This window comes from Helianthus annuus, chromosome 14 (genome assembly GCF_002127325.2).
Source record: "Helianthus annuus cultivar XRQ/B chromosome 14, HanXRQr2.0-SUNRISE, whole genome shotgun sequence".
Classification (NCBI taxonomy): domain Eukaryota; kingdom Viridiplantae; phylum Streptophyta; class Magnoliopsida; order Asterales; family Asteraceae; genus Helianthus; species Helianthus annuus.
Window position 1 is genome coordinate 106,296,512 of NC_035446.2, and position 7,161 is coordinate 106,303,672.

The window sequence follows — 7,161 nt, forward strand, 5'->3', positions numbered from 1 at the left end:
CTTTTGGTGGTGATGCGTTCCGTCTCCATGATGTGGCTCGGGCTTTGGAGCTTCTGGCAGCCGCTTCGTTCGGTTGGCCGCAAGCACTCTTCCCTCGAACAAAAGCTCGAGCCCGTTCCATAAGTGTCTCCATGGTCTTTGGGAGATCTTCGTGAAGTTTTTCCACCAGTTGGTTGTTCCGTACACCGTGACAGAATCCCGATACTCGGAGCTGATCCACCGCCCCGCTTATCTGCATGCTTTCTCGGTTGAAACGGTCTATGAAATCTTCCACAGATTCTCCATCGCGGCGCTTTATATGGTGTACCTCAGTAATGTCTTTTTTGCAGCGATGATGCTGGCAAAAGTTTTGCAAGAATATACGTCGGAAGTCCTCGAAGTGATCAATCGACCCCTCTGGCAACCCATCGAACCAAACTCTAGCCGATCCGGTGAGAGTTTGGGCGAACATAAGACACCAAGCCGGCATTGGCCATTGCTCGACCTTAGCCGCTCCGGCAAACGCGAACATGTGGTCGTCCGGGTCGGACGTACCATCGTAAAATTTTAACGTGGGAGGCATCGTTAGCTTAGCTGGGAGTGGAGCATTGACAATCCGTAGCGTGAACTTTGACTGCGAAGTCATAGACGTGGGATGATATGGCATGAGTAGCTCTTGGTCTTGGGGGTTTAAACCCAGAGATCCCTGGAGAAACAGGTCGTTTAGACCGTTATTCATCGGAGCACTTGTTACGGAGGAGAATTGTGCAACATGTGGTATAGAAGTAGAGATCATAGAACTTACCAGAGATCCAGAAGCGAAAGGACCGACGGAGACAGGGTTTCCCCCTGAGTAGGCACTGGTAAACAAGTTTGTTCGGAGACTTTGCAACATCTCATCTCGCTGCTGCTGCTGCTGTAACTGTCGCAACAGATCAGCATTCCTCAAGAGGAAAGCGTTGTCGAAACTCGGTAGTGGCGTGACAACTGGAGCGGTAACAGACAGTGTGGTGACAGAACTTCCACCCACAACATTTGCAGCTGGAGGAGCCGATGCGGAGCCTATCGAGGCTGCTGAAGCGACAACTGCTGCTGGAGCGATTGTGGAGTTAGCATTTCCTTCCCATATATCATTGTAAGATGGGAAAGGACTGGTGGAGATTACTGCTGGTAATTCTGCCATGACTTCGAAAAAATGAGAACGACGAAATGAATTATGTGAAGTCCCACGGATGGCGCCACTGAAGACTCAAGAACCAGTTGATACGAACTGGCCAGAGTATAGCTTCAGATGATCCGACAAGAGACCTGCAAGATCACAAGAGACAAGCACACCGTTAGCCTCGTCACAGGGAGGGGGGCCTCTCTGTGACCAAGCTCGGGCGTGAGAATAAGTATTTGTGAGGAGGAAATAAGTCAGGGAGAGAGAGAGTAGTGATTACCCCTTGCTGGAGACCTTGGCGGGGTATTTATAGCTTTTGGGTGTGCTGACGTGGCGAGTTAGTTAGGGTCGGACCAGTCGCTATCATGACGGTTATGGAGGTGGGGCCTAGTTAGTTACGTCGAACCATCGTAGTGTCCGGTTCGTTTCGTGGTGCGAGGCCCGGTCCGATCTGTTTGCTGAGATGACTCGGTCCGGTTAGGGACGTATCCTCATCAATGATGAAAACAACAATGATGATCGGAACATGGGCGAGGAACATAAAAACCAATCAAGTGAGGAAGATGACAGTGGCAAGGAAGAAGATAGTGATTCTTGAAGGTGATGATAATTGCATTGATGATGTTAAGATGGACATTAGGGATTTTAGATTGAGTATTGATTAAGGTGTTGAAAACGCTCACCATGAATGTGTTGATGTTTTGATGACATTGATTAAGAAGTGTTGGATAATGAGAGATTGGATAGTGGGAGTAATTTTGACGTTGATGAGCACAATGTTAGGAAAAAGATGCTAAGGTATCTAAGGAATGTTAGGGGGTGTTTGTTTTTTTTTTTTTTTGTTTTTTTTTGTCAAAAGCACTTCAGAACCTCTTATGTCTGCCCCATGCAGACCACACGCAGACGTTTGAGTCCGCAGTGTGTTTGTTTTCTGGAAGTGCTTTCATTAAAAAAAGGTCTTCAAGACCTCTTCCTTAGGCAGATGTCGAGGAGGTGGCAGAAGGGGAGGTGTCGACGGAGGAGTTGCTAGGGTTTGGAGAAGTTTAAAGGAACAGGGTAAGAGGGTGGTGGAGGAAGTGGAGGTGGTGGCGGTGCCGGTGGCGGAGGAGGTGTCAGGTGGGAGGAGTTGCTAGGGTTTGGAGAAGTTTTGTCGGGTGGACTCACATCTTCAAGGGTCTTCAAGGGTTTCTCTGCTCTTCAATACAAAACTTCTCCAAACCCTAGCAACTCCTCCCACCCGACACCTCCTCCGCCACCGCCACCGCCACCGCCTCCACTTCCTCCACCACCCTCTTCCCCTGTTCCTTTAAACTTCTCCAAACCCTAGCAACTCCTCCGTCGACACCTCCCCTTCTGCCACCTCCTCCACACCGCCCTGCTGCCACCTCCTCCACGTCGCAGGTATGTGTAATCCATTATTTTTTTTCTAAATTCTGTTAGTTCATAATTCCGTTTTTTGTTTAATGTTGTTTAAATTCTGCTTTTTTGTTTAAAATGTATATTCAGTCAATCATGAAAGATGTTTGGATGTGCTATTTGAAACTGATAATGCTACGTTTATAATGTTTGAAAAAACAAAATCTACTTCTCCACGTGTCTCACCGGTGGGCCCGGTGGGGGATTACCGTGACGTAGTTGGCAACAATATAGTCAAACCACACAATTATATGAATGCACAACGGAAGCATAAAGATAAATATATTTCAACGTTAAATGTAATATCAAAGTATCACCATTGTTGAAATAAAATCCACAGGGGATCAATAATAATAATAAAGTATTGTTCAACAGACTTCAGGCATCTTAAACTTGCGAGACTTCTAATGATGCTAAGGAGAAATCCCAGCCAATTTCGCATAGTACCTGCATTTAGTCTTTTTGGGAAAATACGTCAGTTTACACTGGTAAATACATTCAACTGACACTTTTGTAAAATGTTTAATAAAATTGGTTGCACAAGGCACAAACTCTTTATAACTTGAGATAATTTATAATTTAAATCTTGTAAAGAATTACATGTTTGCTATGCGTTCGGTCGCCCGGGTCGTGCCGGGTTAAAGGTTAATAGACACGCCACAAAGCATAAAGCCGTGGCGGGAAAACCAACGGTTATACCTTTAATTAATATAGACACAATGCCGGGTGTACGCCTACACCCGGATGTCGAGGTAGTGGCCATTTCGTAAAATGATGCCATGGATATCCGGGACATGGTCATTAAGCTCCCAAAGGCGTAAAGCCAACAAAACGAGTTTTTAAACGGGTCATATTGATAATACCCAACTACTAATGAGTTGGGGTCAATTGCCCGACCAAGCGGTATTTTAAATACCGTAACCCAAGCCCGTATAACGGAAAATAAGTTAAAAGTATTTACCTTTGCAAGTATAAATCCTTAATCGAAATAAATCGCAGATAGCTTTTACTGGTCTCCTATTCTGGAACGAAGGTTTTTAAAATAACCTATTAGAATCCTAACGGGTCTTTAATCTAGCCGTAGCTTAGACCGGCCAGTTTCAAAGGATAAATACGGTTTAATCGCGTGAAAGGCGAAAACCGGGAATGGAATGTGATTTTGACCCAACAAATTTGAATACTTGTTTTATAGGGGTATAATAATCACACTCTGTATTTTGGGGTCAAAACAATATGGTTTGACCCGTTTCGGCTAGTTTATGTAAACTAGTTACATAAGTCGAACCGTGCGCGCAAAAGGCGTAACGGGTAACCGTAAGAGTCCTACACTGGTTTCCTAAGTCAATATGCTTTAAAGAGGTTGTGGTATCAGTAGGATACATTCCATAATGCCCGTAACGAGTTTAAGTTCATATTATGCCCCGTAGGGGTATTTCGGTCTTTTTAAAGATTATAAAAGAGGTTTATGAGTTCTACAGGAAATCTGAGTTTCCCGAACAGTTTTATAAAGTCTAAAATACTTTATTTATTATTTAAAATCAGTAGCAACTGGAATCGGGTCAAAAGACTTTGTAGAACTCAAGTTATGGCCGAGAAGGGTATATTCGGTATTTACCGAACCGTTGCCATAACCGCAGGTTATGAGCGGGTTAAAAATAATTAAAAATCTTTAAAAATCCCAAAATATTATTTTACCTCAGTGAGTAAAAGTTTGGTGTCGAAATCCGGGTTTAGATAGGCGTTATGCTAATTGCGCTATTAAATTACTAAAGTTTCCGTAATTTGCGCTATTTAGCATAACTCCTATTCTGGACCTCGGATTGACGCGAAATTTTAGGGACATGCTTAGAAATCAGTAACTAAGGTTATGGTTCTTTCACATGTCCGAAATTCTCGTTTTAAATTAAAAAGGGCGTTACGGTCAACTTTTAGGCATTTAACGGAAATGTGTAAAAGACTCGGACAAACAACGAACCGGTCACAGAGGGTTATACCATCATGTAATCTGGTCCTAAGAGAGTCCTAAGGCATATCTAAATCGAACTTTAACGGGTCAGAACTGAAGTCAAAGCAAAAGTCAAAGCTTTTGCGACTTTCGGCTCCGAACCGGGTCAAAACAGTAAATGGTCGGACCAAACAAGCTTAGACTAGTTAATATACTTATTATCATGTTTTATAAGTGTTTAAACATGTTACATATCATCTACATTACCGATTATGCAAGAAATCGCAAAATAGCATTTCTGTTGACTTTTTCTAAGCACGTTTGACTCGACATTTGGACTAGTTAGAGTGGGAATCAGAGGGAGCCCTTTTAGGGGTTTAAAGCCCACATGATTACCATCAGATAACTATCTTTGATTCGACAAACCACTGGACCATTTGTGATTTATCGCAAAGTCAATCGTTAATTACGACGGATTGACTTTTAAGCTAAAACTATGGAAAAACGAAACCACAAAGGGTTAGGCAACTTACAGAAGCTTGGTGCACGACTAAGGATGTTAGAAGAGTGCTTGAGAGCTCCAGAGATGGACTAGAATGCAGATTTGAGGTGTGTTTCATTTGTGCACAATGTATGTCCTTTTATAGTGAAAAATTGGGCTTAGGATCATTACACATCACCCTACAATGGATCATGGATGATCAGCAGGTGGCCCTGGGTGCTAGGGGACATGTAGAGGGCGCCCTTGCTTCATTAATTGCCTCAATGATCGTTCACAAGCTCAAACAGCAAGTCTGCCCAATGTTTCTGCATCTGGGGTCCTTACGCGGCGCGCATTAGGATTCAGGCTACATGCACGCGGGCCGCCTGAATCTTCATGTCAGGAAACGTATCCACAGGTGGCTCGCGGCCCGCATTCACTTGCTTGTTTCACTCAGGCGGGCCGCCTGAGGCCTGAATTTCAAGATTTTCAAATCTTTTGTGATGATTAACTTGACCTTTCGGTTTCGAAGGGGTAATTTTGCGATTTGGCCCTCGATTATTTACAATTAAGGGCCTCGTGACTTTTACCCGCATTGTTAAGTCCCCGGTTAGTTTAATTACTATCCGAAAAGCCTTAACTTTTATTGTTGACGCTTTTAACCCCTCTCGTACGAATTTGATCATAACTTTCTCGTTTTAAAACGGAACTTCGCGAAATTTATATAGTATATTCTAGTGAGTGTATTTTACTGTTACAAAGCCTTGGGTTCGTGAAAGGGTCCCTCAGAGGTATAAATTAAACATGTTGACACAATTAACCCCTGTAGCTTGTAATCTCTCACTTTCTCCCGCGTTTCGCTCCGTACGATCCATGATTTATTCGTTTGAAGGTACGAGCATCATTTAGGGTTACTATACAGTATATTTACCCTTCGTTGACATTTATAACCCTCGAATTTACATACTTTCATGGTTTGTCAACTTTAGTCCTTTATTTAATATTTAATGCCACGTGTAAACTTATGACACGTGTTAACACATTATTGGACACAAAATTTCGAGGTGTTACAACTTCTAATGTTGTGATTATTCACAGATCAGATAATTAATTGCTTCACAGGAATGTCTTGTTTGTTCTTGTTATATAATAATGTATGTGTGATGTTTAAAACGTCATTTTTAGGTAGAGGGAAAGACAGTGAAGGCACAAATATGGGAAACAGCAGGGCAAGAACGATACCGGCCATAATGTTCTTTTCATATAATTGTTTCTGTTAGAAAACTTTATTTGTAAGTATTGAAGAAAATCTCAATCAACTGGATCTCTGAAGAAGATAACAGTCCTGAAGATCACAGCAAGTTGAAGAAAAACAGATAAGACAACTGAAATGCAAAGTATCTACTACAAAGAATCACAAGTTGATCAAGAGTTGATTTGGATTATCAGAGAAGGTCATTTCTGATGGATCTGATGATATTTCTGATGAAATATCAACAGTTTCTGACAATTCTAATCATCAGACTTTCTGATGATTTGTTCACCAGAATTTCTGATGAAGTGGTTTATCAGAAATTCTGATGAAAGCCCCACTTGTCTAAAAATCACAACTCTATCCTGCCACCCATGACCGAAGCATGACATTATTGGTTTTCATGATTACAAATGCAACTTGAACGATGGATTCAATGAATATGTCAAATTGCTACTTTACGCAGGACTTATTGCATGAATAAACAATTGTTTATTCATGTCCACAGCCTTCTATAAATAGAAGGCTCGAGAGGCAGAAGATACTTGAGTTTGAAGCTTAGCATTCATATACAAACACTCAAACTCCACTGCTCTTCTCACCCACAGAAATCAAGATTCATTTGTATTAGATAATAATCTTACAATCACCTTGTTAAACTAATTTGTTTCAAAGTGATATAAACTTGATAATTCTGTAGGTCTTGTTTCTTGAAAGTCTGATTTCCATTTCCACACATGTTTTTCACATATACTGAAATCACTTACGTAAAAAGAAGTTGTTAAGGCCATACTGGGTCCAATAATTGGTATCAGAGCAGATTGAATAAATTATTTTCAAACGATCAATCGCTCTTCTTCTTTTTTCTAAATATGGCCAGCTTTCAAACCTGGAATAATGCTTTCAATATTGGTTCTATGTCCAAA